The sequence below is a fragment of the Ambystoma mexicanum genome, chromosome 6q (genome assembly GCF_040938575.1).
Source record: "Ambystoma mexicanum isolate Mex_15411 chromosome 6q, UKY_AmexF1_1, whole genome shotgun sequence".
NCBI classification, from domain to species: domain Eukaryota; kingdom Metazoa; phylum Chordata; class Amphibia; order Caudata; family Ambystomatidae; genus Ambystoma; species Ambystoma mexicanum.
Genome location: NC_090937.1, coordinates 1,213,398,973 through 1,213,423,764, shown reverse-complemented (window position 1 = coordinate 1,213,423,764; position 24,792 = coordinate 1,213,398,973).

The window sequence follows — 24,792 nt, the reverse complement described above, 5'->3', positions numbered from 1 at the left end:
ACACTGGGCCTCATTACGAATGTGGTGGAAAGGCAACAACGGCGCCGGTAGCGATACCGGCCCTGTTGTTACCTCTCCACCACATTACGAGTTCTGCTTGCCCATGCTGGACTGCACGTGTGGTCTGACCAGGCATGCAGACAGCACCCGCAAGCAGAACTCATGATTGCACCAGCACCGTTATTAACTGTGTTGGTGCAACCATGCTCCCGACCCCCATTCTGCCCTACGGGGCAGAATGGGGATCGGGAGGCCGGCCATACTGGCACCCGTGAATGGGCAATTACCTGCCCATTCAACTCGTAATTGGCCGGTAATGGCCCATTTGCAAGTGCCGGGGACGGGGGCAGTAGCGTGTTTGGCTGTAGCCATGGCCTTAATAAGGGCACGGCTACCGCCAAACTTATAATGAGGCCCATTATATAAATGTGAGCCTTCACTGGCCAGAAGGCATTGCAAGGTGTTCCTTTAGATTCAGAAGTATGTTTGTATGGAGTGACTGTTTTATCACCACGGTTACACAGGATGATAGGTAACCTATTAAGATTACCTGATGAGTTTTTATTTAGACCAGAAATCCCCATGGATGATGAAGAAGGGAAGATTATCCCCTAAGAGGTAGAAGCTGCAGAGGTAAGAGAGGTAAGAGTGGTTCCTTCGTGGGACAGATGGGGAGGGAAGAGGATGGAGAACAGTTATAGCCCTCAGTAAAGGATAAAGGTTGACAGATTTGACAGATGAGGAGCTGTTTAGGGATTAGTACTCAGACAATAAATTAGTTTCTTTCTTAAGTCTCAGTTATTGGATTAAAGTAGAGAATAGAGAAATGCTACAGAGAATGGTGCTGGTAAAAAATAAACCTTAATTTTTCCTGGAAGATTTACAGAAAATGCCAAAAATTTTATTTATGAACCACAAGTCCATATGATGAGGGTCTATTAAAAGGAGTCAGAGCTCTTTTGCCACCAACAAAACAATACCCTATTTCTATGGAAGTGGACAAACGTATATTTGTGACCCTTTTTGCTTTAATGAAGCAATGAATATTGGTGCCATCTGATTCTCCATGTAACATAGCTGTGTACCCAGTGAAAATATCCAGAAGGGTCATGGAGATTCATACAGGACTGTTGGGATGGAAATTAGTCTATCTCACCCTCTATGCGCTTTAAGGTGAAGCGAATCACGTACAAAGTCATGTAGTGTACAAGGGGGAAGAGGACCTTGCTATGAAAATCAGCACAGACATAACATGGCACAAATGATAGATACATACATGTAGTGTGCGCATAGAAAGAAACACCATTTTGTACTAATGGTGGATGCATAGCCCGACAGGGCCTCACAGCACAACTTCAGTTCCATGGAAGGATTTGACTAGGCCTAGATCATTAAGGTGGAATGTGTCGACATCATCCGTTCTCACAGAAGCTTGCTTCCCCCTTGTCCCTCCAGTGTTGCAATAACTCAGTATCACTGGGAAGAATGCGTCCTGCAAGGCCGTGAGACAGCACCAGGCTCCTCGCAGTGTCCATCCATCACAGCTGAACTGCCAGCAGACGTCTAACCCCTACCCAGAGCCATGGCCCATACTACTGACCCCAACCCCCACACCTTTGCATTCTATGATAGTGCATGACCCCAGCCCCAATCGTAAACCAACAGGCCATACATGATCTAAGCATGTGTGACTGTTTTACCTCCATATAACTACATCCTTTGTAAAACAAGGTACAGGGAGAGATAAAATGTAGAGCAAAACAAGAGTGGAAGCCTTGGGGTGCGGGAGGTGTAGTATCAGCAAAGTTTAGAATGTGAGGGTCAGCGTGATTATTCCTTCCTCCCTTCCCTCTGACAGCAGTCCCTGAGCCTCCCAGGTGCATGCCATAGTGATATAGTATTAGGCTTACCGTATCATATTCGTTTTTGACAATGGCCCTCATTACGACCCTGGCGGAGAACCATGGTGCAATTTGCACCATGGTCCATGGCGCTAAGCTGCCAACTCCGCCATGATGGTTGGCGGACTTACCGCCCCATTCCGACCTTGGCGGGGCGGTAAGTCCCCAATCCCCATTTACCCTTCCCCATTCCCATTTTTGCCCCATAGGGTATAATGGGAGTGGGGAAGGCGTTAATTACGCCACCGTAAATTACGGTGCCATAATTAACAACAAGTCCCGTAGCGCCATGGATTTTTCCGCCTGCAAAAAGCAGGCGTAAAAATCACCATGGCGCTACGGGAACTCGTAGTCAGGCGGAAAGGTACGCCATGCTTTACGCCGGCGTAAACCCCTTTCCGCCAGGGTCGTAATGAGGGCCGATGTAATTTATGAGAGACCTGACCTTCAATCCGTGGAGAGATGAGCCCAGCTGAACCACATGGGGACAGATAGACGGCAGAGAAATCAAACCAATTGTAGCCTGGCTTCCCCTATGGAGCAGGCCCATGTATATGGTTTCGCAAATCAGTGGCACTAAGTTTTACTGTCTGCAGATGATGCATTACTGACTTTTAAGTATCTGCTTGTACTAGTTTGGGCCAGAATGTTCTCGAGCAGCAGCGTCCAATGCTGATATATTTTTTTCTGAATCATTAAACCTTGTTATCCTTGCAAGCCATCTCTTGGCCTATTTCCCTAGAGGGTTGTATTCATTCTGGCGTGAACATAAACAGGGGCTTGCCTTTATTTGGTAACCCTGCTGACATGATCCCCTCGCCCCCCATACCTGCAGAGTTATTCAAGTGGCCTCTCCGAAGGGACGCGCCAACCTACAGCGACCAGTCCCAAAACGCGTACACGAAGTGACCTTGTGGGAGCAGTCTTTGCAGAATCCCACCTGCTCTTTGAAGTGGGGTGTGGCCCCAAGGAGAGAAGCAGGCCGGCTGTAGAACAGCAGGAACAGAGGTCTTCGGGAGAATGCACGGACATGACTATAGCCTGCAAAGGATAACAAAGTTGGGTTGGGTGTATGGAGCAGTATGCATATTGTGAACACGCAGTGATTGCAATTGAGAATGTGGCATGTTTATGCAGTGTGTTGATTTTTTAGCTTTATTATGAACTTTTTAAGGATATTGAGGAAAAGGAAAACAGAATTAAGGGAGCCCCCCAAGGAAGGGGGTGCCACATAGGTTGTCCCAGCCAATGTGAAAAAAATACAAGGATAAATATAGGAGCGCCGTATAATTAGTGAGCTCGGGAATAGTAGTGCTTGTTATTTTAGCTTGTTGTTTTGTTAGTGTATATTAAAAGTGTAAGGAGGAGGCCCAGGAGTGGCGTGTGTGGTGTGTGTGGGATGTGTGGTGTGTGTATGGGCGTACCAGGAGAGTTCGGTGCATGTGTAAAAGCTCTATTGGGGGCTAGATGGGTGGGTAAAGTGAATTGATGATTTTTCTATGAATTGTTGATGGTATTAAGATGCAGTAGAGACAGAATTTTACTGTATACCTGTGGAACGATTTACTGGTTGACTGTGGCACAGTAGCATAGGCATAGCCCCAATACAGGACACATACAAGACACAATGATGTGGGTAGAAACACCCCTAGACTACATATGCAAGGCACTACCCTTCTATTGTGAAAAGATTAAGAAATATCAAAAACAATGGGTGTCAGACTAGAGGGGGGAATGCCCCATTCCTGGCCAGATAAGAGCTCTTTTAACAGAAGCTTGTTGAAACATATGTCCACCTACCTGGTGCCAAAATACAAGGGAAGACCATTGCAAAATAGAAGGGAAATATTGAACCTCTGGAAAACACAGGGGATCCAAATGGGTAAGGGGTGACACACAACAGCAACAAAGAGACAGACTCGTGAGAAAATGGGAAGAATATGGAGATGAGTTAAGGGATATATCTGCTAGCAACTTGCCCTGCAGAAGGGTATAACAACAACATATGTATTGGCGGGCATGATGGTAGCAGCACCAGACACAGCCCCACCCCTGCCATATGTTTAACCCCAGAAGTTACTGCCCATACTGCGTGAGCACAAGTGAAAAGCATCCACATGAACAGAGCTAGCCAGGCAAAGGGCTGCATGTGATACAACCAAAATAGATGCACCTGTGCTACCTGTGGGGACACCAGCACTGCCAACAGGAGACGACTGGAAATCGGGCAAATTCCTTATTCAGAATAGACAGTGCACCCATAAGAACTATTCACGTAGAGTGTGATGCAGAAACAGACAGCTTGGGCTTTGGAAATGTCGTGTCCCGAAGTGGAGATGAGGAATACTGGAGTGATTTTGATGAGACTGATGAAGAGGGAGACTGGGATGCCGAGAAGGTGCCCCAGAGCACACCAAGTCTAGAAAGGTTATGAGACGGAAGATTGAGAGAGAGGTTTTGGCAAAAAACGACACATAATAAGTTTGTAATAATGATAATATAAATGGCTCGGTATAGGCCGTTTATTCACTCACAACACACACATAAAGAAAAACCAACAAATAATCAGTTAGACATAAACATTGACAAAATGCATCACTGTTAAGATAGTTGCAGAAGACACCTTCATCTCGGCCACCATGACACTGCTTAGTCTCACAACAGGTAGGCAAAGAGATTGCTCCTCCTAACGGGATCTGGAGTGGAGCGTCCTCCCTCTCAGCGAGACTGCATCACTCGGGGTCCAAATTATAACTGCTTTCACAAGAGACCTCTTCTCTTTATGGGGCTACTTTCAATCCCCGCCCCTCATGGGTTGCCAGACTGTACTCGGTTGAAGACCAGACAATAAGCATGAGGATGAACGAGTGGAATATTCCAGCTAGAAGTGGAAAAAAACTACTTCTCTCCATGCTTTTGTTCCCAGTCCCTTTATCACTGCACCTGCAGCGCAATCCGACTCCCTTTCTGACTTGCCCTTCGGCAGGCAATACAACAACTATTCTCCCCAGCTTGGTCATCTGAACTTGTCTGCGCTGTAGAAATACACGTTTACTTGCTGATCCCACAAAAACGTAGGCGTTCATTGATGTTTCATTGCAGTAAATGGAAGTGAATGTCAAAGATGGCCAAGTATCGGCGCCATGTTTTTTGGTTAATTTTTGCACACGCACTTCAACAACTCAATGCAGGAGCGGGGAAATGGATTTATGTGTTTGAAAAGAATACAGCTGGGGTGCCCTTAGCAATAGGGGATATTTAAAGTATGTTGCCAGCTGTGTTTAGGGAGCAAGCAGAAACTGTGTGGGTCAAGGCAGGGTACCCAGGAATAATGTTGAGCATTGATGCCCATGATGGAGCGCCATTTAACAAGGTTAGAGCATGGGATTGGGATGCTTTGCAGAAAATGTTCCCGGATACTGCACACTTGCAATTGATCATGCAGTGTACAATACGAGATGATGAAGATGCAGCACAGTACATTTTCACGGTCCAAGAGATGTGGAGAGTAGAAACGGGCAGCGCTTAGGACCAGTCAACCTCACTTTTCTATTTTATAGTAAAAAGGGGAATACCTAAAGAAGTACAGAAAGCACTTGATGAAATAGCGGGGGTAGAAGTGAAAGGATGTCCCGAAATTCAAAGTATTATAATTCACCATTGTAGAAAAATAAAAGAGTGCAAGAAGGAAGCATTTCAGAGGCGGCAGGCAGAGGAACTGAAACTGGTCCAAAATAATCTAGTGAAAGTAGCTGTGGTAGCAACAGGGCCAATGTCGGCACCGGAGGAAAGGTACGCCCCTAACATGATGAATGCGATAATAGTGGCAGCATGGGTCAAAGGAGGACAAGCACAGTGGGGCAATAACCAACAGTTCTCGATACCCCAGCAGCAAGGAGGACAGCAGTGAGGACAAGGTGGGTTCCGAGGGTCTAAGGAGAGTGGGTTTGGGTGTCTAGCACCAAGAGGAGGAGGACTACAACAGTGCTGGACGTGCAGAAGATGGGGATATTTTTCAGGAGAATGCTGAAGTAGACAGGGTATGGGGTACAACTATAACTAGAAGAATTATAGTCCTCCTCATCAGGGGAATCCCCAAGGTTTACCTCCTAGAATGACTTTGATACCATATGAGATTCACCATGCTTACACACAGGTAGGCCCACAGATCCCCAGCACCTATCATCCCCAACACCAGCCAGAAACAGTTAAGCATTATCAACCCCACCCTAACCCACACCAAGCAGAAAATGAGAACGTGTTTGGCACTGCGCCAAATAGCACAGTGGCCCCATTTCAAGGTGCTACAGTTGTAGGGGGAAACCCTTTCTCGTTCCCTGGGACATACACATACCCTGACTAGGATAGCCCACAGAGAGCACTTGCGTGTCCAGTCTGGTCAATGACCCTAAATCTAGAAGAGGAACCGTTGGTGGGGGCAGTTCTAGGGACCAAATAATTCATCTTTATAGTGGACACAAGAGCCGAGAAGTCATGCATCAGTGAAGGAGACATCCCTCTATCAGGTAGAACTCTCGACACACAGGGATTCACACACACAGGGATTATCTGGAGCTCTTTTAACGGTTCCCTATACACAAGGTTTAGATGTGAAAGTGAGGGGAAGTTCGTGAGGGTCCCCCCCTTATATTCTGAGAGCTCTCCTGTCAACTTGCCCAGTAGGGATCTACTTAGCAAGCTGAACATGACCATCTCTTTCACAGACAGTTGTATTGTCTTCTCCACACCTGGCATGTGTTCAATGAGGACAATGATTGTGATTCACTCCATGGCACATGATGTAGTGGTAAGAGGCATCCCAGTGAACCCTGATATGTTCATTTATGGCATTACACTGCTGGCATGTGCAGTACTCCAGATTACAAGAGCATGTTGGAGAGCACCCACTGATAGCATTTAATGGCCCATGTTGTCCCAGAGCAAGTTGCAGGTACCATCCTCTCCCTTGACCTAGAGCGTCTGCTAGTGTCATTCAGGAAAGTTGTAGTTTTAGACACTGACCCTCATGGATGCCAGTGGCACACTGTGTTGTGCATCGATCCTACTCTGCCCCTTAAGGAATTGACTGATGCAATGCTTTTTGAGGACGTAATAATGACAGAGAAGTCATCCTTGAAATGTGCCTAACCCGTGAGATTATGGTGCAATACAGAGGAGTCCAGAGCCCCCTCATGGCTGTTGTCACATCACCCCCTTTCACTCAGGCAGATTTACAGCACGTTCCCACACACCTATGGACATCCAACCCACATGATGTAGGTATGTTAAAAGAAGTAACCCCTGTAAGAAGCACACTTAAGGCAGGGTCAGTACTACACCGGTGAAACAATATCCATTGTCCATGGAGGCAGAGGAGGGGTATCAGGGAAACAATGCAAGCATATAAATGCAAAGTATTGCTACACCAAGGGATCATAGTACCCTCTATCTCACCCTGCAACACAGCAATATTCCCCATCAAAAAAGCAACAGGGGGCAGTTGGAGGATGATCCAGGATCGCTGCCCCCTTAATGACGTAGTGCAGAAGGAGTTTCCACTTGACCCCAACCCAGCATCTATTTTGAGCAGCTTCCCCAAAGAAGCAACCCATTTCACAGTTGTAGATTTAAATATGCCTTCTTCTCAGTGCCCCTGCACCCAGACTCACAGTACCTCACTGCATTAGCCTGAACAGAAAGCACTATGAAAATACTTGCCTGCCTCACAGGTACCGCAAAAGCCCCAGCATATTAAATAGGATACTGCACGAAGACTTCGATAACATCCAGGGACCTAGTACAATAATTCAATATGTAGCTGACTGGTATGCAGTGACAGTGAGCAGAACTGCTGAAGGGACTTTATTGCCCTATTGCAACTGTTAGCGTGTAAGGGTACAAGGTAGACAAGGCAACACTCAAGTACTGCTAACTGGAAGTACTCTACCTAGGGCAGCTTATCCCTACAGGCAGACAGAAAAATTATAATCCCTGACAGGGCAGCAACAGTGTGTGCCACTCCTACACCACTTACAGTGAAAGACATGCAGAAGTGTGTATTATGTAATTGCAGCAGGGCATGGATTCTTGACTATGCAGTGAAGGTGTTCATTCCCCTAAAAGACAATTACAAACTCATAGTAAAAGGACACACCAGAGTAGGGAATGAGACCAGGAGAAAGGTTGCAAGTAAAACACAGATTTATACAAAATAGTGCATGCAGAGGACTCTGCTGCCTCGAGAGCGCTTGCCAGACAATACATAAAAAATACATTATAAGCTGTAGATATGTCATAGTGACTTTTCACTATAGGTACATTACATTGGGATTGGTGAAAGACATGGATACATTATAGGAGTGTAGGGACCACCTCCACACGATTGGATGGCAGCTTGGAGGTCCGGTAGGCATCACATGGGCCAGCTGGGCTCATCCTTGCGAGGTGAAGTTCAGGCCGTGCCCATAAGAGGAGAATGTTCTGTCTAAACTAAGCTACACAATATCTCCTGACATCCAGTAAATAATGCAAAACATAAACCATGTACTAGAATTTGGGGATACCTATAAATTGCAGACACTTATTTACACATTCCTGCCTCAGGCCTTTGTAGAAGTAAAGGGTATGAGGGTCTTGCCCTCCAGGTGCTTTATCAGGAGGCTTGATCTAGGATTTATTTGTCATGGCGCCCCAGAGCTTGATTGATAGGTGTTGGTTTTGGGCGGAATATATGATGACATGAAACCAGTTATATTGGGGGCACTTTAGGGTGGTCATTGGGGAAGGGTCACACTTCTTCTACATCAAAGGACAAATGGAGGGGCAAAAGGTTGTGCAGGCAATAACTTCCAAAGATGGGGGTGAGAGGAGCAGGAGCAGGTTTGTTGAGACGGGTTGGCCACAAGTCGAGATTCGCCCCGGTCACACACAGGGCAGTGATCTCAGAGGAAGGAAAAGAATACCATTTTTAATTGTAACAATTTGCGCCGGAGCATCCGTGAGAAATGAACTTGGGTGGCACAGACACCGGAGGAGGAGGTGGGGGCTGTCAGTGTTTGCTGTGCGCGGTGCTGCAAAGGAGAGAGAAGGCTTCTTAGTTAGCAGGGTACAGCCTAGTCCAAAAATTGAGCCTGGAGGTGCACAAAATGGAGTCCGATTGTGTCTTGCAATAGCCCCCCTTCCACTGTTGTCAGGGAAGGGCAATGGAGGACATCTCCCCACTATTTCACAAGCATTAGGTTTCCTTTGTGCCAAATTTACAGGGGCAAACTGACCCTTTCTCCCTTACAGCAGCATACACAAGGCCACTAATACAGGGCTCAAGGAAGCACAAAAGAGAATAGCAAGATAGATTGGACTGAAAAGGGCACAATGGGCCACAAGCCATTGGCCTATTACAGCGGCAAACTAGATTCAGTTATGCAGGAACAGTTTGTATGCAAACCTTATTTTGCAGCTGCAGCCTTTGCAATCTAAAAAAAGCTCCACAATGTAACAGGGTGCTCAGAAACTCTATATTTGGAGCACTCAATATTTTTCATCCTAGATCACTCAAAATTCACCCTTAGCACCCAGAGAGCATCAGCCTATATGATTATTCTCTCGATTATTCTCTAGATTATTCTCTCGAGCCCACACATCCACATCCACACTGCGAGATGTAAAACAGTGTACCCTGCCCATTCCTCATGGAGCCATGCACCAACGAGGACTGACAACTGCATGAATGTGCAACTTATAAGGGTGATGAAGATGATATTCCTAAAGCCAAACACAGCCCTCTAGCAGAAGGGGAAGTGTTTTTTTTAATGGGTCAGTGACAATTGACCAGGACACAGGGCAAAGACATGTTGGGGAAGCAGTGGTGCAATTGGAAGATGATGACTATGAAACACTAGCGATGAAAAGGCTGCCCATGATATGATATATGATCAGCTGAGCCACAAGTAGAAGTACACAGAAAGGTAATTTAAAGATAAAGAAAAAAGTTGTATTGAGCGTAAAGCTACACGAGTCATCTAACAGAGATAGACAACAATGCATACCTTATGTACAAATCAGTTTCGTGCGTAATAATATTAGCCAAGTTCTCAATCATCAGCTTCAGATATTCGGATAAATTAAGATAAGATAAGTGCTTCCGAATATCTGAAGCTGATGATTGAGAACTTGGCTAATATTATTACGCAAAAAATGGTTTTGTACATAAGGTATGCATTTTTATCTATCTCTGTTAGATGAATCGTGTAGCTTTACGCTCTATACAACTTTTTTCTTATTTATAAATTCCCTTTCTGTTTACTTCTTCTTGTAGCTCAGCTCAGCACACAGACTGGAACCTAAGGAACACAAAGCACATTGTCATAAATGCATACATTTTGTAACGCTATTCTAGAACAGGATACATCGAGATTTGATGCACGCTGTATCCTGCAGGGTATGTTACTCTACATTAATTGCATACTTGAGAGAGAAATTCGCATCACGACCATTTGCTTTATGAGTATGTGTTGTACTTCACCTACGACTTAAATGTAGATAATTCTATCTATATGCCGACATTTCTCTAGGCAGACATCTTCTCTGCGCCGTGCAAACTCTCTATAACTGTAAAGCACAACAAATTCTACTGCTTCCGTTCCCTCCTTCACGTTCCTTTTTTGGATTCTTACTCTTCCTACCTCATTATAGTAGGTGTGCTGCCACCATTTTACTTCTCATCCCTTCTTAATCAGTCAGGAATATTTAAATATGCTCATCCTCTCCTCTAATTGCATCTAGTTTTTGAATATACAGTGCCTTCATTGGATTTTCACTTAAGGGGCTTGTGCCAATTGTGATAATAACTTGTAACAGTTAAAGTACATTAAACAACCATAAATCAGACATGTTCAGACCTGTCAGCTACATTAGGAATGCATATTTGTAATGAATGAATTTCTAGACCAATGGGCTAATGTTGAAAAAAGCTTATAAATCATTGAATTTCACAATCAACAGGTTGCATTTATTATGTATTTTGTAACTGGATTGTAATACTGTAAATTATCTTTCTTCCAATAGTCCATTTTGGCCATTGAAGGAGGGGGATACTCCTCGAAACGCGTCGCCTATGACAACGGACTCTCTTCTTGTTTTTATAAATATGCACTAATGCTGGCTTGATGGTTTATATGTAAATTCATCTTTTTCTTTGATTCGAAATACAATCCCTTTTTTTCATGAAACTTGTCTGTTTGTGACTAAATAATTTTACATGTAGAATATATAACTAATTGATTGAATATTTCAAACAAATACTCTAGTAATTGGATGTTATCCAACAATTGATAGTGTGCAGGGGAGAGGATGATTCCTAGGCTGAATCTTCACAATATTTTCTTGTTCTCTGTCAGGGTTTTGTGCCATGATCCCATTTCCTTCCCTGCATCTAAAATTATACAAAGATTTATCTAAATCAATTCCTTAACCATCTAATAACTATAGGTGTACACCAGTTTCAAACCCACAGCAGGAGCAGGTTAACAAAAAGACACACATCATGCCATAACAGAATGAAAAGACCAATACGCAAACCCAAATACAATGCATACCATAGCCATGGCCTGAATGCATTGGAAGATAGCCATCATCCAGAGCACTCCAACAGTTGGTATTGTGACAGTGGAAAGGTGAACAGCTAGTGGCAGTTGATATATATGCTCCTTAATACTGCATGCATCTGAAGCACCCAAGATTTTAGTGCCACAAGAGGTACCAATCACAGAGGTACAATGCCTAATTCATCTTGCGCTATGCAGGATCAGAGGCACTTTCCAGGCACATAATGTGCATTTAGAACTGGCAGATTCAGATGGCCAGGAATGCAAAATGAGCCTGACCAACACAAACGGTCTAAAACAACCCTACCTGGTTATCTAAGGGGCAAAATATGTTAGCAACAAGTGGCAAGATACAACCCTCATATGCAAAGCTGAAGGACTTTTAGGGTTTCCAGAAAAAAACAGTGACACTTGTGGAACAGACTTTTACACATACATCACACAACTGACCTGGATCTCAGCCATTGAGAAACCAGGAAAGCTGCACCAAGAAAATACTTATGAACAGTGCTTTTTCAGTGGAAGAACTATTTCTGTTGCCTCAAACAAACAATATAACAGAACTGTGCCGATCCCAGATCTCAAGAAAGAACCACAGCACTGATGACTACTACTGGGTGTGTGGCCAACAGAAGTACCTGCACCTCCCACTATCTTCGAGGGGCTATTGTTAGCTATATTACACTCAGCCCAGTTAGTAGTCGCAGAAGAACCCCTGAAAGGGGGCTACTCCCTCTGAGACACCCACAGTACCCCCAACAAGTAAAGCATAGCACACCTTGCCACCACCGTTTTGCTTCCTTCCCGAGAAATAACTGTATGTTATGCTGTGAAGAAGGAAAAGAGCTTCAAATTACATGTCAACAAACTCATCCGAACTGCTCGCACAAATACCTGATGAGTACCAGCTCTTCACATCAGCAGATACACTTTTAGCATCCTTAATAGCCAGCGTACAGATGCGAGCAAATGCCAAATGGCTCGCGATCATTTGTTGGCAGCTGATCCAATTAGCAAATGATACTGAACAAGGGTTCAACATCAAAAGATTTGAACAGCGCCCTTAGGTTGATGATAATGCAAAATCGTCATTTGTTGGATATGCTGACAGTAATGGAAGGTGGTGTTTGTAAAAAGATCTGAAGTTCATGTTGTACATTCACAACTTCCAAAGATGCTGAAAATGGGACATTGTCACATGTTATTGCTACAGTCCATGAGCTATGGGCGAAGATGAAAAAGGAAGCTGGTATCCAAGAAGATTGGTTCTCATTATCATTCATTCGGGCTCCATCCTGACTCAAAACATTTGTGAAAATGATGGTGCCCATCATCGTGTTCATCTTGGTGATCTTCTGCACATTCCAATTGGGTCTCCGGTGTTGTGGCAAAGCAGTGCCTAATAGCGCCATGCTGATGGTTTGTATTGGTCTTCCAAAAGTACCTTGCGATAGAAAGGAAGTGGAAGTGCAGACTAAGCACCTAATTTCTCACATGGTCCCTATCCCGTGTGGGATATAGTTGACTGATTATATCACACAATCATTGTCCCTCCGTCTGACCCAGAAAATTACAAAGAAGTATGGGTTGACCTTTATATGACATGTACACCTGAAGAGTATACGCGAGGAGGAGAAAGCTTAAGACAAGTGTGTAGAGCATGGATGGCAATAAAAGGAACACCTCCCTATGAGGCTGCAGTAAGGTGGGAAAATGAGCTCCAATATGAGGAGGAATGTGTTACTGTAGAAGTAACGAAAGGAGGGAATGTTGGAATGGAAATTAGTTTATCCCACCCTCCTAGGTACTTTAAGGTCAGGTGATTCCATTGTGTAGTCAGTACACAAGGGAGGCGAGGACTGTGTTATGAAACTCGGCACGGACATAATATAGTGCAAATGATAGATACACAGACATAGTGTGTGCATAGAAAGAAACAACATTTTGTACTAATGGCAGATGCATAGCCTGACAGGGCCATTCAGCACAACTTCAGTTCCATGGAAGGATTGAACTAGTTCCAGATCTTTAAGGCAAAATGAGTCCGCACCATCTGTTCTCAAGGTAGCTTGCCCTCCCCTTGTCCCTCCGGTGTTGCAATTACTCAGTTTCAGAGGAATGCACCCTGCGAGGCTGTGAGACAGCACCAGGCTCCTTGCAGTGCCCAATCATCACAGCTGAACTGCCAGCAGACCTCTACACCCCACCATGCCTACCCAGAGCCTACCCAGAGTAATGGCCCGTACCACTGACCCAACCCCCTAATAGCACCATGGTTCTCCGCCAAGGTCGTAATGAGGGCCATTCAGTTTAAGGTCACGCTACCACCAAACCTTGTGCTTTTCCTTAAACCATCACTACCCTGCTGTCGGACATTGCGGATTCATCCATCTTCCACCCAGCTGCGTCCCGCACCCCTCAGCTGCTTTTGGGGAGCATTTTTACCTATTGCACTACTACAAAGACATTAAAACGAGAAGAGACAAAGAGAAAACAGAAAGGGAAAGAGATCAGAGACATTGAGAGCCACTTACTACCAACCAGGAGAAGCATAGTCGCAGCTGGACTGGACTATTACTTGCCGGGGATCAGTGAAGGAACTAGGTCCCATCGACAAGCGCCCCTGCCAGAAGTAGCAGGATGGAGTGCTTATCATCAATAATTAACAAGTGAGCCTTATTGGCCGGTACATGCCCACAGAAACCACACCTTGGGGAGAAGAGTTTGAGAAGTACAATAGTCACAAATCAGCACATTCACCTTCTCTCATATCCACACAGGAGCAGTGTCACCAACTGCCGCCGCTCACAGCTTATCTGCAGAGGGAGAGGCCTGACGGCGTTATCTAATTCCTGGAAGGGCTGCAACCGCGCCCAACGCCTCCGCAGAGACCAGGTGAGCGTAACAGAACGCAAAGCCTCTATGACTCTCTGCCTGGGCATTATGGAAACTTCAAAAACAGACCAATTAGCCAAATTACTGGGGGCATTATGGGCTGAAGTAAATGCTTCAAGACAGGAAACCAGTGCATTAAGGAGGGATCTTATTGTAACTCGAGAAAGAACTGACAACTTGGCAAGACAGATGCAGCAGGCACAAGCAGGACAGGTTCCCTTGCCTGGGATGGCCCATTCTTCCACACCACAGCAATCAACACCGGTTTAGGTGGTTCTTCCAGGGGTGGTTCCCTTAGCCCTGCCCGAACACTTCATCGGTGACCCAAACAAGTTCGCCATATTCATGAACCAATGTCGCCTTCACTTCTTATACATACCAGGAGACTTTCCTATTGATCAAGCCAAAGTCGCATTCATACTCTCATATGTAGGAGGCAACGCGGCGTCTGGTCAATACCATTGGTAACTCAAGATGATCCTTTGCTTCTGAACTTTGGGGATTTTCAGCTCGACATACTCAAGGACAAGTTCTGGACAACAAATTGTTGTCACTCAGACAGGGGAATCAAGATCTATTAACCTACATTGCAACCTTCAGTCATCTCATAGCCCAGGCCAACTAGCCAGAAGAAAAGAGAACTACGCTCTTTTATCTAGGGTTACGTGGAGAACTTAAGGATGTGTTGGCTCAAGTTGTGAACCCACCTGAGGGGTGTGCGGCCTACATAGACCTGACAGTGCAACTCGCTTATAGGTTGCAGAATAGGACAATGGATTGAACCAGAACAGATGGACGGTCAGTTTGTGTGCAACCCTGTGAGAACCAGACCAAACCACATCAACAGTCACAACCAATGCAGATTTTTGGATTACGGAGTCCCCTTACCAAGGCGGAAAGAGAGAAAAGAAGACAGCAACAGCTCTGCTTATATTGTGATAAAGCAGGTCACTTCCTCCGTGAATGCCCGGTAAAACCACCAAAGAATATAGTTGGAGCAACGGACAAAAACAATGAAGACGAAGAAGTACAGGACTCGGGGAAACTCCAATGCCCGGCAAGCATAGGAATACACTTGTCAAGTGAGCAAAGAAATCCGTACAGACCGCACATCTAGTCCTTCCAATACGTTTGGTGAATCACAAGCAACTGTCCAAGATACATGCCTTGGAGGCATTCATTGACAGTGGAGCTTTGGGAAACTACATTGACCAAGGTCTGGATATCCGAATAGGCCTTCCTCTCCAACAAAAGCAGAAATCGGAAAACGTCACTGCAGTGGATGGTTCTCAGCTATCATCCGGCCTGGTGACAAAGTACACCGAGAAAGTCAAGCTTCTGTGTCAGGACGGGCATCAAGAGGACATTACCTTTGATCTCATCTGTGCTCCTCAGTTCCTGATGATATTGGGAATGCCTTGGCTGGAGACCCATAATCCTAGGATCGACTGGCGAAAATGAGCTCTGACCTTTCCTCAAGACTGTGCCGACACCTGTTACAACAAAGATGTCTTCAACCTGAAACCCAAGAAAGGAATCACGCTGGGCCTCACTGGCTCTTTACCACTTGAATACCTGGATTACAACGATGATTTCCGAAAAGAGCAAGCTAACATTATGCCCCCGCACAGACGCTACGATTGGCAAATAGATCTCATGCCCAGAGCCCAAATGCCCTGCAGCCGGATTCACACTCTAACAGAGCAGGAAAACCAACATCTTAGAATTTACCTGGATCAGTACCTGGCAAACGGTTTCATCTGTCCATCCAAGTCGCTTGCTTCCTCGCCCCTCTTCTTCGTGCCTAAGAAGGAGGGGGACTTAAGAACCTGTATAGACTAGAGAGCAATCAATCTGATCACAGTAAAAAAACAATATCCCTTACCACTTATACCAGAGCTCCTGGATCAGGTGAAACACACGCAGATTTACACAAAGCTGTATTTACAAGGGGCCTACCATCTTGTGAGAGTCAAAAAAGGAGACAAGTGGAAGACGGCCTTCTGCACGAAGTATGGCCTCTTCAAATACCGGGTCATGCCCTTCGGGTTATGTAATGCCCCAACAGCGTTCCAATTCTTTATGAATAACCTGCTCCGTGAACTGTTCGACGTTTGCGCACTTGTCTACATAGATGACATTCTCATTTACTCAAATTCCAAGGAAGAACATGTCGGTCATGTCCAGGCAGTCTTAGAGAAGCTTTGACAACACCAGTTTTATGCCATGCTGGAAAAATGTTTCTTCCATGTGAGTGAGGTTGAATCTCTCAGTTTCATGCTTACACCACAAGGCGTACATATGGACACACAAAAGGTGGAGGCAATCCTCCAATGGCCCTCACCAACATCCAAGAAAGGAGTACAAAGTGTGCTCGGATTCGCCAATTTCAATCATTCATTTATACCTGGATTCTCACAAATCGTACACCCAATTACCTCCCTGCTGAGAAAAAACAAGAAAATCCATTGGTCTACAGAAGCTGAAGAAGCCTTTCGGAAGCTGAAACTAGCATTCACCACAGCACCATTTCTTTGACACCCTCCACCAGACCTGCCATACGTGGTTGAAACAGATGCTTCAAACGTAGCAATAGGAGTGGTATTTTCCCAACGGGACCCTGAAACAGGAGAGTTACATCCCGTCGCATTCTGGTCCTGCAAATGTTCTGCCCCCAAATTGAACTAGGCGAGCACGGATAAGGAATTACTGGCAATTAAAGCAGCATTCAAGGCATGGAGACATTATCTTCTTGGGTCAAGCACACGGTCACCATCATCACGGACCACCATAACTAACAATACTTGAAGACCGTCAAAGCACAATCCTCGCGTCAACTTCGTTGGGCTCTCTTTTTCGTGGGATAAGACTTTATTATCACCTATAGACCTGGAGTACATAATGGAAAGGCAAATGAACAATCACGCATGAGTGAAGAAAAAGAGTCTTTTACAACATCCAATCCCATGGCCATCATTCCTGAAGAACTAAACTAAACCAAGATCGCTGCCACCACGTGTGTAGATGACTTAAAAACCAGTTTGCAATCCCAGATGAATCAGTCAACACAACAGGAATGGCTTCTAAAGGGAGACCGGTACACCATTGAAAACAACCTACCATATTTTCAAGGACGCTTATATATTCAGGACAAGAAACTACAAAATCAAATCATCACAAACTACTATGATTCATTAGTGGAAGGACATCCAGGAATAGCCAAAACTCAGGCTAAGATAATTCAAAACTACTGGGGGCCAACTTGGAGAAAAGATATTGGCGAGTTTATTGCAACCTGTGGTGTCTGCGCACAACACAAGTCTCAGAAGCAAAACCCTGCTGGCTTACTATGTTCCTTGACGGTACCACCGGCACCGTCGCATACTCTGTCAAGGGACTTTATCACAGATCTTCCTCCCTACAATGGATACAGCACCATCTTAGTCATTGTGGATTTATTCTCCAAAATAGCCCATTTCATCCCTCTGAAGGGACTCCCAACTGTGTTGACTCTCGCTACTGTGTTTCTAGAACAAATTGTTTGGTTGCATGGATTCCCATCAAAAATAATATCTGATTGTGTACAATTTGTTTCTGCCTTTTGGAGAAGGTGTTGTACAATTGCCAAAATCGAACTCTGGTTATCCACAAGCCATCACCCTCAGACAGATGGGCAAACTGAACAAACTAATCAGACGTTAGAGCAATATTTAAGGTATATGTTACAGCAATCTGAGCACTCCTGTAAAAACATACTCTGGGTAGCCGAGTATGCATACAACAACTCTGTTCACACGAGTACTCGACAAACTCCATTCTATAAAGTGCATGGAAGACATCCGCGGACATCAGTGTATGCTCCGCTCGATACTTTGGAAATGCCAGCAATAAAAACCTTGTATCACTCAGGTTCTTGAGGGAGCAACAGAACATCTGACTAAGGCCAAAGACAGAGACAAACTGTTTGCTGATCGGCACCGAAAAGAAGCTCCTGATTACCAGATTGGAGATAAAATTTGGTTAGCATCCTGATACAGTGGGGACTGTTTTTCTGTATCCCTTCAGACCCCCTACCAGCACTTACGTCTGCACTTCCTTTCACTGGCCACTAGCTGGCTGTTTTATGTGTCTTATTATTCTAATTCCCATGTACTGCACTTTCCCTTCTCCCCTCCCCCTGTGCACTTTTCCTTTCCCCCCTTCCCATGCACTTTTCCTTTCCCCCATTTCCATGCACTTGCGCAATCTATATGACACCTGGCCTAGTAGGATCGTTGTCTGTCATCCCTTTGCCCCCTTCCCTCATTGCGCCTTGAAACACTTGTGTATAGGCGCGTTATGAATGCCATATCATATCATATCATACATACTGTTGAAAGGGCCAAGGGCCTTCCGCCCCAGATACTTGGGCCCCTATGCAATCAAAGCAATAATTAATCCTGCCACCTTGAAATTGGAATTACCATCTCTCATGAAAATTCACCCAGTATTTCATGTCTCTCTCCTCAAACCAATGACACCTACTACACGGATTAGCCCTCTACCAGACTCCAAATTACTAGATTGGGAGCAAGAGTTGGAAGTCAAATCCATCCTGGACTCCTAGGTGGTTCGGTCCAAATTGTATTATCTTATAGACCGGAAAGGTTACGGACCTCAAGACCAAACATGGGAACCCAGTGAACACGTCCATGCTCCACGTTTAATCAGGCAGTTCCATCGCAATAATCCCACCAAACCAGGACCAGGAGGAAGACCACGCTTGAGAGGGGCCTTGAGGGGGAGTGCTGTCATGGTCATTGGGCTGAGAATGCAAACATTAAAGGGCCACATATACGTGGGACCCAGATGGACACAGTCCTGGCGCCTTCAGCGCCAGGCACATGCATAACAGTAAGTAAGAACATGTATTTGGGACAATAGTGCTTTATTATGGACATAGCACCTCATGTCATGTTAGGTGCAAATTGCATTTAACATGGGAACTTCCACTAACTAAAGCAGCCCCACGTGTACTCTCGGGTGTGACTGCTGCTATTGGGTTGCCTTGCATGTGCTGACTCTCTAGGAGTGGCAAGGTGTGGCAGGTAAGCCAGGCTTAGTGGGCGTGCCCACGATCACGGCTATATAAGCTGCTCCGATGCCTGAGGCAGACGCTTTGAGTTATTCTGCACTTCCATGCAGCGTAACGCTCACCACCGCATGGGATCAGAATGACCTTTGGAAATCCTGCTTCCTACCATCATACTTACCACCTGGGGAAATCTGCTCTCACCTGTACGCATCTTTGTTGACCCTGGCATTCATCATCAAATCTTCCGGAAGGCTGACATCTTCATCTTGGCACCGCAGCTCATCTTCAAATCTTCCGGAACGCTGACATCTTCATCATGGACCTGCAGCTCATCTTCAAATCTTCTGGAATGCTGACCTCTTCATCTTGGCACCACAGCGCGATGCGCTCCGTCCGTGACAGCAGCATCTACAAGGAAAAATGAAAGACAAGGTTAGACACTTAAAAGGCATTCAGTTTAAGGTTGTGCTGCTATCGAACCTCATGCTTTTCTTTAAACCATCACTTACCGGCTGCCGGACATTGCAGATTCATCCATCTTCCACCCAGCCACGTCCCGCACCCCAGAGCTGCTTTTGAGCCACGTTTTCACCTAATGGGAAGAAAACAGAAGAGAACATTATTCAGGAATTGACAACAATATTGTGAGCAATACTACAAAGACATTAAAATGAGAAGAGACAAAGAGAAAACAGAAAGGGAAAGAGATAAGAGACATTGAGAGACACTTCCTACCAACCAGGAGAAGCATAGTCGCAGCTGGTTAGTGGGGAGTCAAACCTCTGTTAGCATTGGGCGCTGGCTGGGTTTGGCGGTCCAATTGTGAGAAATGTCAATTAGTAGTGTGAGCTGTTTTTTGTAACACTAAATTGGCAAAAGTAGAAATCTAGATGTCATCTATGTTGTTCTGATACAAATAAAATCACAACTCGCATGACCCAAGGACTGGACAATCTATTAATTGACATTTCTCACAATTGGACCCAGCCAGTGCCCAATGCTAACATAGGTTTGACTCCCCACTAAGCTCTTGACCAATCGGGAACCTAGGAGTGGCTCCCAAGTCAAACCACGTGCCAGGCGTAGGCCAAACAAGCAACTAACAACAAGAGAGGGTGCGCAGAGGACCGTTGGTCCCGACACTATAACTCCTGAACCCCCTGAAACATAGTCGCAGCTGGACTGGACAATTGCTTGCTGGGGATCAGTGAAGGAACTAGGTCCCATCAACAAGTGCCCCTGCCAGAAGTAGCAGGATGGAGAGCTTATCATCAATTAACAGGTGAGCCTTATGGACCGGTACATGCCCACAGAAACCACACCTTGGGGAGAAGAGTTTGAGAAGTACAATAGTCACAGATCAGCGCACTCACTTTCTCTCATATCCACGCAGGAGCAGTGTCACCAACTGCCGCCACTCACCGCTTATCTGCAGAGGGAGAGGCCTAATGGGCGTAATCTACTTCCTGCCCCAATGCCTCTGCAGAGACCAGGTCAGCGTATCAGTGTGGTATCAACAAAGCTCAGAATGTGTGGGCCAGCATGACTGTATTCCTTCCTCCCTTCTCCTGCCAGCAGTACCTGAGCCTCCCAGGTGCATGCCATAGTGATGTAGTATTGTGCGTAGCATATCATAGCAGTTTTTTTTAAAATGTATCTTATGAGAGACCTGACCTTCATACGTGGAGAGATGAGCCCAGCGGATCCACGTTGGGACTGAAATGTCAGAGAAAGAGAACCAAATGTAGCCGGTATCCCTTATAGAGCTGCCCCATGTACAGGGTCTTGCCAATCAGTGGTGCTAATTTTTACTGTATGCTGATGATGAGTTACTGCCTTTTAAGTCTCTGCTTGTACTAGTTTGGGTCAGAACTTTCTCGAACAGCTTTGTATTCTGTATCATTAAACCTTGTTTTCCTTACAAGCTATTTCTTGTCCTATTTCCCTAGAGGGTGGTATTCATTCTAAACATGAGCTTGCCTTTGCCCCTTAAACAATATAGTCGAAGCTGAGTTTCCTTTAGTTCCAAATCTTGTGACAATATTGTTCAACATCCTATCTTAGACCAGATTTTTCACAGTTATAGATTTAAAGATTACATTCTTTTCAATTCCGCTCCATGAAGACTCACAAGATTTGACTTTCTTTTCATATAGAAATATTCACCTGAAACATACTTGTTTGCCCCATGGGTACTGCGAGTCCGCTTCAATCTTTAACAGAGTCCTCCAGATGGTCCTGGGTAATGTTCAGCTCAAAAGTGCAATATTTAATTACATGGATGACATGTTGGTGTGTTGTGAGACAGAAGAAAGATGCAGAGAAGATTCAGTTAAGCTCATCACCATACTCTCATAGAAAGGGGATAATGTGTACAATGAAAAGTTACCAGACTGTCAAGAAGAGTTCTTGTATATAGGATTTCTCACTAAGGAAGGAAAGTGACACCTGAGAGAGCAGAAGCAGTTAAGAAAACTTCAGAACCTAAAACAACCAGAGAAATGCAACAATTTATAGTCCTATGTAACTATTGTAAAGCTTTGGTTTTCGACTATAATTCATATATTCAACCACTTTTAAAAGCAACTCAATCTTAACCATCATTCAAGCATGGATGTCCACCCACAGCCTCTGTTTGAACAATAATAAAACAGAACTCCTCATCATAGGAATCCCAACAGCTTTGAACAAACTGAACCCTGATTACTCAACCTTCATTATCAATGGCATCCCTATCCCAGTCTCACCCTCAGTAAAAACCCTGGGAGTCTACCTAGATGCATCGCTTACACTCACCCGAAAAGTCAACGCTATCGCCTCCTCAGCTGCATACACCACACAACTCCTTAACACCACAACACCCTTTCTTCCACCAGATAGCTGCCAGATGATCCCTCAGGCTGTGGTAGGTGGTAGACTAGATTACTGTAATGCTCTATTTGCTGGCACCTCATCCCACAATAAAAAAATAAAAAAACTGCAAGTCATGCAAAACAATACCTTAAGAGCTAACCTCAACATCCCCAAAACTGAACACATGTGCCTGTAGTAAAGTACACAGCCCCCCCCCCGGGAAATAATTATCTTCAATACCTTAACCATTACACATAGATGCATTTTCAAAACAGTGCCACCATATCTGTCCCAAAGATTTTTCAAACTGCAATCAACCAGGCCCGTCAAAACACCCTATGCACAAAGGCTAGTGCTACCCCCTTCAAACAAGCCAAAGCAGGTGGCCCAAGCTTCCCTGTCATTGAAGCTAAGCAATGGAACTCCCTCTCACTCAATCTCAGATCAGGAGGCTCATACAGGGCTTTCTGCAAAGGCCTCGAAACCTCGCTTTTCAATTAGCTCCTCAGCAATATGTACCTACTGATTATACTGGACTCAATGCTTCAATGTAACTGTCTATAATTTACCTTGATTATATGCATCAATGTAATCAATGCTTCAATGCAACATGTAACCGCCTTGTGGGCCCAGTGGGCCCAATGTGGCCTCTTGTAACCTGTTCACTACAGCTCCCTGATGCCTGAGGGCTTCGGTGCGCTATACAACTGCAAATAGGAAATGCAATAAATAAAATGCCTTAAAGACCCAAGTGATAAAGAGTAAAATAGCATGGATACTGAGATGACTGCATGAATTCAATAATTAAAACAATCAATCAGTACAGCCCATGTGTCAGGAATTCCAGGTTATCATGGAAAATTTGATTTATTTTCGCATTCAAGAAGTTATGACAGCAGAAAATAACATTAGGACATACACATAAACCATTTGCTTAATATAGTAGGCTTTTAGATCCAGTTATGGAAGGGCATTATCCCTGTGAGGAATCTTTAGCTGCTGTTGCATTTGCAATAGAAAATGCTTCAAGTAGAACAATGGTGTGTTCAGTAACACTGTTTGTAGAGCATGCATTATTTGCGATTTTAGAGAAACCGAAAGGTATATTAACCACACAAAGAGCATCAGGATACAAGGTAATTATTTTGAAACATGCGATCAAAGTTGTTAGATGCAAGACAGTGAACCCAAAAACGTTCATAGCATAACTGGTAGGGGAGGGTTATTATGTACATTATTGCAGGATGTAAACTGAATACTATGAGGTGCAAACATTTTGCGAACAGTAAGAGGGGAATCCCTAGAGCCAATGGCCCACATCAGCAACTATATACAGATTATGTGAATATGCTGCAGACATGCAACAGCTACAGGTATATGTTGTTTCTAGATGATTGGATGATGTTGCATGCACTGCCAAGTTTCTTGTGTGTGAGGTGTCTCCAAGATGAGGTGTGTGAGGTCTTGCAGTTTGAGAATGGACCACATTTTTTAAATTAATTGTTTGAACAAATAGTTCTTCTATTAGGCATCAAGCCTATGTTTCCTCAGCTTACCATCCACGGGTGCATGGCATCTGTGAGAGATTAAATGGACTGTTAATATAGAGAATTATAAAAATAAACATGACTTTAAAGAAGGGATGGCTGCACTGCCTAACTCTTACCTTGTATGCTCTAAGAAATCAGCCTGGCCCAGATCACCATCTAACTTCTCATGAGTTGGTGACAGGACACTGTATGCAGACCCCCCTTTGCTCCTCTAACTAGGTTAAAAACTGATACCCATAGTGTAGTGAACACATAAGGTGATGAGATGCTTGATTGCCTAACCACAATGACTGTGAGCGTTTCTCTCATGTCTTAACAGGTTAAGAATTAAAGGGAGGGGACAAAGAGAAGTGACAAAGATAGTCAACCTATTGATCCAGAGGATTTATTGATGCAACCTAGTCTATTTGTAGGTGGACAAGTGCTAGTACAAATTTTAGTGCACACTTGGAGTACGCCCCGTTTTGAAGGACCGTACAAGGTGGAAGAGGTTACCACCAAAGCTGGCAAGTTAAAAGGAAGAATAGCATGGCTGCATTTGCACAACATCAAATCATATAAAGAAGAAACCCAGATCCCTCCTGCAGATACCCAAGATAAAGCAAGAGAAAAAGGGATGTTGGGGAAGAATGTGAAGATATACATACATATCTTGATGATTCAGCTCATTAAAAACATTATTTATGGTATCAGCACATAAAGGAGGTGGGAAAGAGATGTCAGATGAAAGCTGCTATGTCTGTGCCTTAATACCGTATGCCATGAATGCAGCAAGGACATTTATTACCAAAGAAATTCCTGCACATGATACAAAATTAATGTCATCTAACAGCACTTAAGAATAGAGGGCAATTAAAAGGAAAATGGGCAATTTTACAATGTCGATCAAGAGGAACATTTCCGTATGAAGATACTGT